This window comes from Urocitellus parryii, chromosome 5, assembly GCF_045843805.1.
Source record: "Urocitellus parryii isolate mUroPar1 chromosome 5, mUroPar1.hap1, whole genome shotgun sequence".
NCBI classification, from domain to species: Eukaryota; Metazoa; Chordata; class Mammalia; order Rodentia; family Sciuridae; genus Urocitellus; species Urocitellus parryii.
Genome location: NC_135535.1, coordinates 162,251,334 through 162,262,822, shown reverse-complemented (window position 1 = coordinate 162,262,822; position 11,489 = coordinate 162,251,334). Strand labels below are relative to the sequence as shown.

General features: G+C 51.4%; 1 long non-coding RNA gene across 2 annotated transcripts; it reads right to left on the bottom strand.

Annotated features, from left to right (window-relative positions):
* Positions 1-4,920: 4,920 nt before the first annotated feature.
* On the bottom strand, positions 4,921-11,297 carry LOC113183833 (uncharacterized). 2 transcript variants are annotated; one of them, XR_003300916.2, is made up of 4 exons: positions 10,349-11,297; positions 9,413-9,566; positions 6,597-6,706; positions 4,921-4,989 (listed from the first exon to the last, which is right to left on the bottom strand). It is a non-coding gene; the product is annotated as an uncharacterized LOC113183833 (long non-coding RNA). The 2 variants fall into 2 exon arrangements; XR_013343614.1 differs by lacking the exons at positions 4,921-4,989; positions 6,597-6,706 and adding an exon at positions 6,773-6,865.
* Between the last annotated feature and the right edge of the window lie 192 nt (positions 11,298-11,489).

Genomic DNA, 11,489 nt, shown 5'->3' with positions numbered 1-11,489 from the left:
AGAGTCCAAAATCAAGGTGTCCGCAGAGCTACTTTGCCAGAGATTTGGTCTCAGGATCTGGAGTGGTCACTCTCCCCTTACCGACCGAGGTTGTGCCCTCTGAATTGTCCTTTGAAAGCTTCTCCCTGTCCCCACCCCGCCCTACTCTATTGATAAGGACAAGGTGGCAGAGGTCCTGTGCCCCAGGTTGGGTATTTCCAGGTGATTCAGAAAAAAAAGTGATGGATGCCCCAATGGTCTACACAGGAAAGGAGGATTTCTGGCACCTCCGGTCACATTTGGAGCCGGAAGGGACCCGAAGAGAGCCTCTCCTCACCCCAGCCACACAGATGAGGAAACCGAGGTCCAAGACAAAGACATGATTTCCTCACTGTAACAGAAAGGCAGGCCATGGCCAAGGACCTCATGCTCTGGGCCCTTCTTAGGGTTCTGGGGTCCCACTCAGAAGGGAGGACTCAGATCAGGAAATGCAGGTGGGCTCCCCAGAGGCAGGGCCTCTATTCAGGTGATTTAACTGGAGAGGCTCCGGAAGGAGGCAGCTGAAGCAGGGAGCTAATGCAGATGTGGTCTCCGCTAGAGTGAGCCCCAACCTGATGGCATGGGGGAGGGGAGTTCTGGAACAAGAATAGATCACAGTTAGTCCCACCTGAGGCTTAGGGTCGCCTTTTGTACCACCCTGTGAGTCTGTCATCAGCCAACTTCTGCCCAGGTGGAGGGAGCTTTTATTTGACCACAGAGCTCCTGGGAAGGGACAGCTGTGAGCCATTAGCAGCAACCCTCTGCAGCAGGGGGTCAGATGAGCCTGCAGGAGAGAAGGACAATAAGCTTCTCTCCTCCCCAAAGCCTCGAAGTCACCCCTGGCATTTGCAGCACAGAATACAATGTCTAGGGACAGAGGACTTTCCTCTGCTGCCTCAGTTTCCATGTTCACAAAATGGGCATGCAGACCATGGGGGTGGGGTGCATAGGTTCCCTTCCAAACCTGCCTTTCCAAGCTCCTGGGATTCCACTTCCACCTCACCCCCAAGCTCCCACCACACCACCCCCTGCCCCAGACCCCCGCTTCCCCAGGGAGACTGGAGTGCGGTCTCCACTCAGGCAGCCCCAGGCCCACGGGGAGGGCCAAGGCAACAGTTGCTTGGCTGCCTACGTCCCCGCTGCCTGCCGAGCGGGCCTAGGGAGTCAGTATTTCTTGAAATGTAAGTACCCAGACCACACTGGGTTGTCAGTAAATTCATTATCCCATTACACAGGCCTGAATTATTCAGCGCTCTGAGGCCGCCTCAGGAACGTGCCTGAGCACAGTCGATGCGGGCATTAGTGGGATGGATGGAGTCAGGCCCCGGGCACGGTTGGTGCCAGGGTGACAGATCTGGGTCCAGAGAGGCTGCCGGGTCTGGAAGGCATAAGGGGAATCTCACTAGCAGGGCCTGGGCCCAGGGTTACCCAGGGGTGGGCATGGGGTTCTATACAGAGGCACAGTCCTCCTCATCCCCTGTGCTTTGGGGCCCCACCTGATCAACAGGGCCCAGAAACAGAAGATGTAATTTCTGCCTCCTCCTGGCTCTGTGACCTCCAGCGGGGGGTTCACCTCTCTGTGCCTGTTTCTTCATGTGTAAAAGGCAGCCATGATGCCAAATCCTCCCAGTAACCACGCTCCCTTTTAACGTTAATGATAGTACTGATTTTTCACTGAGCACATAATTACTAGAATAAAGACTGTTGGCTAAAGTGTGACCAGGTGACGAGGTGCTGGTCAAAAGAATACAAGGAGGCCTATCTGTGGAGACTCTCAGGAAAATCTTCAGTTTCCTGAAAGGAAGGGAGTGAGTGAGTCCTGTTTTGTCCTGTTCTTTCCCCTGAAAACAAGAGTAAGGTGATAATGGTTGGAGCTCAAGCAGCTATCTTGCTCAATGAGGAGAAGTCACATGAGGAGGATTTCCTTCAGAATAGTGCAGGGTTTAGTACTTCAAGCCCTGAAACCAGAAGACCTAGGTTCAAATCCCTACTCTGTCATTTGTAGGCTGTGCAATTTGAGACGGGTTGCTGAATCTCTAAGCAACCCTGAAGATACTTCAGCTTTCCCATTTAGAAGATGGAGATAAAAATGGTACCTCTCCTTGCACAGGGTTGGTGTGAGGATTGATTGAGTTAATATGAAGCCATAAGAAGTGACTGACACAGATAAGTGTTATATAAACTTAGCTGCTATTATCCCCTTTCCACATACCTGGCGGGATTCCCTGTATAACTCAGGAACCTGACCAACCCCTGGGTCTCCCATAGTTTCCCCTTAGTCTGGATTTTCCCTCGGGGTGACTGCTCTTGGACAGAAACGTCAGGGAGCATTCTGAGCTTCAACCAGGATGTGAACAGCTTCCTCTGGGGAAGAGATACCCACACCCCAAGCCAGTGGGAGGCAGAGACTGGGCGCCCAGGTCAGAGTCGAAACAAGGAACTGCTCTCTGAGATCCAGGTGAGGGTGCTAGGAAGAGAGCAAGAGAAATGAAGGCCCCTGACTTGGTGTGCATCCTGAGCAGCTATGGCTCCTCTCTGAGCCTCTGAGAAGCGAATCAAATGGAGATTCCAGCAGCCAAGAGGCCAGGGAGGCAAATGAAGTTTGTTGGTTCTGGGCAATGGAGGATGCTGGGGACTAGGGCCAGGGAACCTGACCCGCCCGAGAGGGGAGGGTACCACGCAGCCCCAGCCAACCTGCCGTGCAGCAAAGCAGGCTCCCCACGGGCAAATCTTCCACTTTTGCAGAATGGAAGTCCATCTGAAGTCTTTGTGCCATCTTCTGCTGGTTTAGAGCTGGCTCCATTAAAACAAAACACGGAGCAAGGCAAACAGCACATGTCCCCAGGCCAGCTAGGGGGCTGCCAGATGTGAACAAGAGCTGAGAGGTCTCCGCCCAGGGGAGTCGGAACCCTGCAGTGCAGGGCTGGGGCCTCCCTGGGGAAAATGGGTACATGCTGAGTGTGGGGGTGACCCGGAGGAAAGGGGGACAGGAGGTGCCACTGAGGGAGCTGGGGTTCGTCCTTCCCTGGGAGGCGGGAAGCACCCTTCCTTGCCTGGGCTCAGGGTGGCAGTGGGGTGAGGGGACAGGAGGTCTGTCCTGTAGCCTTTGGCCCTAGTCTGACTATCTGAACTTCAGGCTCTTCCTCTAAGAATCAAATTGGGAAGATTTGTGCTTCTTCGTTGCCACCCAGTGTTGGTGGGAGGCAAGTCTTTCTCCCTCCTGAGATCCTGCCTGACAGGGACCGAGGGTACTTGGTCCTGACTCTTTACTCTCCCCACATCTTTGCCTCGTGGCCCTGCAGGCCTCCCCCAGGCCGGGGTGGTCTACACATACCGACCTCCGACCTCCGTGCTTGGGGCCTGGCCCATGGAACCTCAGCAGGCTGACGGGCAGGGGCTGTGGCTGGCCTCTTGCACCTGTACCGTCCACTGAGAAAGAGCAGCCCAGGTGGCCAATGGTTGCAGAAAGATCTGGACCCACAGCTCCAGCAGAGCCACCCCAGCTGACCCACTGCACCCGGAACAAGAAAGTAAATGGTGATGGGAGCCACTGCAATCTGCCGCAGAACCCCGATCGGTGTGCCCAGAGGACACCGGCTGCCCCGGCCCCGTTCCCAGCTCACTGCACAGAAGCGCCCACCCCGTCTGGTCATCCACCGTCCCAGAAGCTCCTGTGCCCCTGGCCCCGAGGCAGACAGAGGGACTCTCCCTGAAACGGCGATCCCCCACTCCAGGTCCCGGAGAGCGGCAGCCGGTCACCCATCCTGGCTGTGAGACCTGGGTGCGTCACTTCTCCTATCTGATCCTCACCTGCAGGACGTGGGGGTGGCACCCAGCTCAAAGGGGATCGGAAAAGGTCTGGTCTGCAGCAGGGTGAGGGCAGGGTGCCCAGCACTGGCATTTGGACTCCTTAGGTGGGGGAAGGACTGAGCTCCGCATGAGTCTGGGCATGTGGGATGGGGCGTCTCCAATGAAAAATCCTCACACCTGGGCTGGGGATGTGGCTCAAGCGGTAGCGCGTTCGATCCCCAGCACCACATACCAACAAAGATGTTGTGTCCGCCGAGAACTAAAAAATAAATATTAAAAAAAAAAAATTCTCTCTCTCTCTCTCTCCTCTCTCACTCTCTCTTTAAAAAAAAAAAAAATTCTAAAAAAAAAAAAAAAAGAAAAAAAAGAAAAATCCTCACACCTGAAGGGAAGGAGCCACCTCCACCCAACTCCCCAGAGGCCACAGTTGAAAGTGCAGCGGGAAACCTGTCACTGTAGCCTAAAGGAAACACAAACAGGGTTACTCAACACCAAATTGCTCCTGTGTTTGGCAGTCTATATCAGTTCATACAGTTTTGAGCTTCAACTAAAAAATTGAAAATAATAATAATAGTTAATTGCTACTTAAACACAAAGGTCTCCATCTTCTCACATAACAAGGAGCCTGGAGGTCGCTAATGTTGGTTCAGGGCTCAACGATATCTACAAGGACCAACACTCCATCCTTCTTCTCACCGCCCTCACTTTTTAGTTTTTTTATCCTTAGTCTTGTTGCCTCATGGCCACAAAATGGCTGCTGTGGCTCTAAATAGTTCATTTTTACACAACCTCATTCAAGGTAAGAAGGGACTAAAGAGGGGAAAGGAGTTTCTTGTTATCAGAAAGTGTCCTGGGAAGCACCTCTTTATCTATGGCCAGAAATGTGCCACATGGCCAACTTAATAGCAAGGGACACTAAGAATGCAGATATCTTGGGGAAAAGACAGGGATGGTTATGACAGCCTGCAACTAATCACAGTTTATCCCCCAGATTTGGGTAGGTTGCTGTCTGAACAATATGAGGCTTCCATTGTTGTCAAGGCAGGAGAAGGGCAGGCTCTAAGGTAAACTTTAATGTTGTTGGCTAGAAGTCCAGGAATCCAAGTCACACAGAGGACAGTGCGCCAGGCAGGGCTCTTCATTATAAACCACAGAAGCCACCTTGTGGCAAACAGCAGATTCCACTTTATGGCAAACACCAGAATTCACTGTGTGGCAAATAGCTAATTCTACTCTGCTACAAACAGCAGGCTGTGGGAGGAACCCCACCCAGGGACACCACCAGCCCTGGGTGGAGGCCCACCACACCATGCCACACGGGCGCCAGAGCATCAATATCATGCATCTGATTGGCAGAAGCCAGGTCATGTGCCTGCAAGGCAGTCTGGGTAGTGTTCATCTTCTCTGGGGGAAGGGGAGACTCATTGTCTAGACCAGGAGCTCAATGTGGAGAGAGAAGAGCTACAGGGAAACCTCACCAATTCTTAAAAGAATTCCATGAGGTCTCAACTACTGGATCAGCCAAAGCATCCAGCAGAAGCAATGACACACAGGAGTGGCTGTGACATGGCAGTCCTGGCCACCATACCCAGTCCAAAAAAGAGAAACAGGAAAGACCACGTATCTCACCTGGCGGGGACTCCCCAGATTACCTGAGCACCAGGCCTGAAATTCAGTCAGCAAAATTGCATCCCATGTAAAATTCTGGTACCTAGTGGTCCTCCCAAGAAAAAGAAATTACTAGATGTGGAGGCACACACCTGTCATCCCGGTGACCCATGAGGCTAAGGCAGGAAGATCCCTGAGTTTAAGGCCAGCCTCAGCAACTCAGGGAGGCCTAAGTGACTTAGCAAGTCCTTGTCTCAAAATAAAAAATGATCACACCTTAGCTCTGTTGCTGGTATTTTCTGGTATGTGAAATTCCAGTTTGCACATCTGGAAAAGGAACACGATGGTAGCTCCTTGAAAGAACTGCTGTGAGGATCATACCCACCAAGTCCCTGAGCGCAGAAGCCTGGAATCAGGTATTTAAGTATCCAATGCCATGGTCTCAGGATGGGGGAGGGGGACCAGGTAGGGGCATTTTAAACCTTGTAACCTTCCAGGAGGCTGTGCCAGCAACAGTCTGGCCCTGTGCTCTCCGACATCGGCATTACTCCTTGGTTGTTAACTTACATGCTAAGGGCACTTTGCAGATGTAACTAAGGTTACTAAACAATCACCTGCAAATAGAGAGGTTATCCTGCTGGGCCCAAGGTAACCACACAAACCCTTAAAAGCCAAAGAGGAAAGCAGAGTAATTTGAGGCACCCAAAAAAATTCAAGGTGCCTTTGCTAGTCTTGAAGATGGAGGGGTTTCATGAGAAGGCACAGAACTCTGGCCAGAGCTGGTGAGCTTGGAGGACGACCCTGGGCCCTGAGAACTGCAGCCCCAGCCGATGCCTTGACTTGAACCTGGAGAATGCCTAAGCAGAGAATCCAGCCTGGCAGCAATTCTGGCCTTCACAAGTGTGAGAGAACACATGTGTGTTGTTTTAAAGTATTAGGTTTGTGGTGATTCATTATGCAGGGCTGGGGTGTGGCTTAGTGGTAGAGCACTTGCCAAGCATGGGCAAGGCCCTGGGTTCAATCCCCAGCACCACAAAATAAAAACAATTAAACCACTAAGTCAGAAGTACCACCCCTGGGTTAATAAGATTTCCATCACCGTGACAAAATACCTGAGAAAAATTAACTGAAAAGGAGGAACTGGGCCTGGTGGCACACACCTATTATCCAAGCTACTCAGGATGCTAAGACAGGAAGATCAGGAGTTTGGGTTTCCTCCTCTTGGGAGGATCAGCAGCAACTTTCCAAGACCTGGGCTACTTTCCAAGACCTGGTCTCAAAAAAAAAAAAAAAAAAAAAGTGAGAGTTAGGATTTATTTATTTATTTTGGGTCATAGTTTCAGAGGTTTCAGTCCATGGTCACTTGGCCCAGTTGCTTTGCACCTGTGGTGGTAAAGTACATCATAACAGCAGAAGCATGTTGGCAGAGCTGGGAAGCAAAGAGAGAAAGGGCTGAATTCCCCATATTCTCAAGGCCACTCCCCAATGACCTAACAGCCTTCCATTAGGCCCCACCTCTTAAAGTGACACCATCTCCCAAAAGCACCACAGACCAGGTACCCAACACATGGGCCTTTGGAAAAATTTAAGATCCACACCCTAACAGTCCCCATTAATTATTTGGTTGAGACACTCTGAGCTCACTCAGAACAAAGTGAACAGTGAAACCAATGTTTGAACCCAAGTCCACCTGCCTCCACAGTCCACGCTCTTGTTTTCCCCTTTGGATTTTCCAAATGAGGAAACTGAGGCCCAGGAGGAATTGTCAGTGTCCACTCCTCAGTATGTAAGCACAGAGAGGTGGGACCAGGCTACGGGCTCTCATCCTCCCCGGCTCATCCGGGGAACCCTGGAAGCCTCTGAACTGGCAATTTGGTCCCAGGAACCCCTGGATCCCTTAAAGTCTTAGGTTAAAAGGTGCCATTATCTCTGTGGAGCGTGGCAGAAGTCACCCAGATGTGATGAGACTTTAGGCTGAAAGCTTCTCTGTGATGAGACCTAAAGCCACCGAGCCCTGGAGAGCAGCCTGAAGGTGGTGGGCAAAGCTCGCTGCATATGGAGAGGAGCCTGGAGGGCCTGAAGGGAGGAAGGAAGAGAGTTGCTGGGGCAGAACAGGGATGGCCAGCGGGCTCTGAGGGCCTCCTCTCCATGTCCTAACTTCTCTGCTCCATACTCCGCTGAGAGCAAACTGGTGCCCTATGAGCCAGGACAGACACATCTCTCAAAGTGGGATACTATTTGACTGTCATGGTGTTTTAAAAAATCTGAAAGTCTCCCAACGTTTGAAAAGTGTGAGGTTTTACACCAAACACCAGACTTCTAACCCCTCTTGAAGAACCAGAAGCTCTGGCCACACCTGGCCCATCTTCCCACTTGACGGGCAGGGGGAGACGTTAAGTGGCTATAGCAGCTTCCGATGGTACCCGAGCTCCAGAGCAGCAGTCCCCACAGCCCCAAACCCGGCCCTCGCTTGCCTCACCTGCCTGGCTCTGGGGACATCCGAGTTCCAATCCTGGAGGCCCAATTTGATTCTGTAACCTTTCCCTTCTATCCCTGCCCTGCCCAGTCCTGCAAGGCCCTAAAGCAGGGGACCCAGCCTGATGTTAGCAAGGTGGAAGAACTTGGGGGCATTAGGCTAGAAATATAGGGGTCTCCTTCAGACCTCTGTGGACAGCTGTTCCCTTTGACCTAGTTTGGCTAAGAATATCTGAATGTCTTTCTGAATCTATCTGCATCAGTCTCCTGGGTCTTCTCCACTGTCTGGTGGGGGCTTATGGGCATGTATCAAAACCCATTTTTCTCTGCCCTGGGGAGCCTGCCAGTTCTTAGGTACCTCATGGGGCAGCAGCCTTTAGCCAAAAGGGCAAGTGAGAGATGTGGCAAGGCTGCTCCCTCTCCACATGGCCCCATGGGAAAGCCCACCTCCCCTCCACACCACCAGGACCACTGCCTGCCGGGGGAAGCGTCAAACCCCACTTTATCCTCTGCCCCAGCCTCCTAGGAAAAGGCCCTGTAACAGATCCAGAGGCAACACTTTGACTTCATCGTGAGCTGAGAGGCTGGCGCAGCAACGGAAAAGACAAGAAATGAGGAGGAAAGGGGGGAGGGAGGTGGAAAAATTAAATTTTGCGTGATCAGCAAGGTTTCAAACAATCGCTCGCCAACTGAAGTGGGTGCCACGTCTATAAGTCATTCTGTTTTATAGACCATTAGGATCTCCAGAGAGAACCTGCATGGAGACCACTGCTTTTTGTTGAAATTAAAATGTCAGAGAAAAAGAAATAGAACAAAACAGGGAATCTGCAATTAATTACCAGGCCATAAAAATTCAATAATCAGGAGGCAGAGCGGCCGCAGGCCCAGAGGTATCAGAGCCAGCGTAACAAGAATGGAATACATTAATCTTTTCAAATTAGTTTTTTAATCTGACGGGGATATATGGTGACATGCCTCCCCTCCCCTCCTGCTCCCCCCACCTCCACAGCTCCGGCCTGAAGCCAGGCTCCGGGAGGAAGGTTCTGGTGTGAGCTGGGAGCCTGCAAGCCACCCAGACCCCCAGACAGGGCAGAGAGGGCCCCAGCTGAGCCCAGGCCCCGTGCCAGCTCGCCAGGTGGAAGAGCCCAAGAGGTGCCAGAGAAGCCTATTCCCACTGGGTCCCAGGGCCAGAGGAGCTGGACATACATTGGGCCCGAGTTTAGAAAGCAAGAGAGAATCTGGGCATGACTTACAGAGGGGCTGAGCTTTAAGTCTCCATTCCTTCTCTGGAATGATATCCCTGCCCCACAAGATGAGGGTGAATTGTGCCCGGTATCCAGCAGGCACTCAGCAAAGAGTCCCTACTGCTATTTTAACTGCTGTCAGCTCTGGCAACAAGGAGCAGGGAGCATCATCAGGTGGCTATTCAGAGAGCATCTATTTAGCGCCTTCCCTGTTCTCAGGCCTGAGGCAAACAGTGAACGGAAGCTGCAGTCCTCACCTGGGTAATGGGATTCGCAGTAAGGTCAAAGGAACCAGCTGGGCGTGGTGGCACACACTTGTAATCTGGGCGACTCTGGAGGCTGAGGCAGGAGAATCGTAATTGGAGGCCAGACTAGGCAATTTAGTGAGTCCCTCGGCAATTTAGGGAGACCCTGTATAAAAAAAATAAATATATAAAAATAAAAATGTCCTGGGGGTTGGGAGGGGAGGGGAGGGGGGATAGTAGAGGATAGGAAAGGTAGCAGAATACAACAGCCACTAATATGGCATTATGTAAAAATGTGGATGTGTAACCGATGTGATTCTGCAATCTGTATTTGGTGTAAAAATGGGAGTTCATAACCCACTTGAATCTAATGTATGAAATATGATATGTCAAGAGCTTTGTAATGTTTTGAACAACCAATAAAAAAAATGTCCTGGGGGATGAGCTCAGTAGTAAAGGGACTCTGGGTTCAATTCCTGTACCAAAATAATAATAATAATAATAATAATAATAATAATAATATTTTTTTTTAATTGGCAGGGTCAACCAGGGCCAATAAGCAGAGAACAAGGAGTTTATTTCTGGAGCAGATCCACAGGCCTGTAGGCTGGTGGCTGGAGGTGCTGGGGAAGGCGTCTGGGGCTGCTGCAAGCCCACCAGCCCCTCAGGCGAACAAGCTCCTCCCCTGCCCCCACCCCCCCACCCGCAGCCGAGTCCGGGGGCAGCTGTTGATTGGTCAGAGTCAGCCCCACCCTGTTTCTCATTGGACGCAGGCTCTCGGCTCCCAGGGCTCCACCCCAAACCTTCAGCGGGTGAGTCTCTGCTAGGCCCAGGAACAGATTCGGATCAAACTGGTGTGCAAGTTTCTGACCTTCCGCCCCAGCCAAGCTGCACTCTCTCGGACCCCACCACCCAACCCATCCGTTAGCCCCCGGTGGAACTCAATACCTGGTCAGGTGGTGTTCTTCAGTGGGCTCCAAAAACAATCACCCCAGGGACTTCTGCAGAGCAGCTCCAGGACGGCCCTCTTCCCTTGGGGCTTTGACGCTTTAAAATATAACATCTAAAGCTAAGTGCCAGGGCCTGTGTAAGTCCTTCAGTTGGGTTTTTTCTCATTGATTGAACTCCCGAGAGGTGGGAACTATTAATAAGTCCACTTTACAGAAGGCAATAGTGAAGCTTCTGCCAGTCTTGTTGTCTCAACACCAGCGTCACTAAGAATATAAACCATGCGTGGTGGTGCATGCTTGCCGACCCCAGCTACTGGGGAGGCTGCGGCAGGAGGATCACCAAGTTTGAGGCCCGTGATGCAACTAAGCAACTGTCTCCAGAAAAAAAGAGAAAGGCTTAAAAAATGCTGGGCATTTAGTTCACTGGTAGAGCACTGCCAGTCTGGCTGGGCACAAAATAACCAAGCAGCCAGGAGGCACTTGTAGGTTCAAACAGGAACTACTTTATTGCCAGAACCCCAGGGAACACTCCAGAACTCCTCCAAAAACCCACGAGAACAAACGGGAACTCCCTAGAACTCAAAAGTAGTGGGCACTGGAGGTAGCAGGAGCCACCCCACTGCCAGTCAGCAGAGGTTTATATATACAACTGAACAGCTGGCATTACTTCTCAACCACTCCTTCTGGCAAAATGCCAGGCGCCATCCCTACCTGGTTGTGGCTCTAAACAGAGCACTTGCCTAATGTGTGAGAGGAGGGCACTGGATTCATTCTCCAGCACTCAAAAAGAAAAATACAGCCCAGGCGCGGTGGCTCACACCAGTAATCTCAGCATTCGGGAAGGTCAGACAGGATTGCAAGTTCAAAGCCAGCCTCAGCTATGGTGAGGCTCTAAGCGAGTCAGTAAGACCCTGTCTCTAATAAAATACAAAATAGGGCTGGGGATGTGGCTCACTGGTCCAGCGCCTCTGAGTTCAATCCCAGACACCAAAAAAAGAAGAAAAAAAAAAAATACAAGTCAGTACTGTGCCTTTCACCTTCCCCAGAGTTTGGCCTATAGTAGGTTTTCAATCCATCAATCAATGGTCAGTAAATATCGTTCCAGCAGAACAACCCAGCAAGGGACCTCACTTACCATT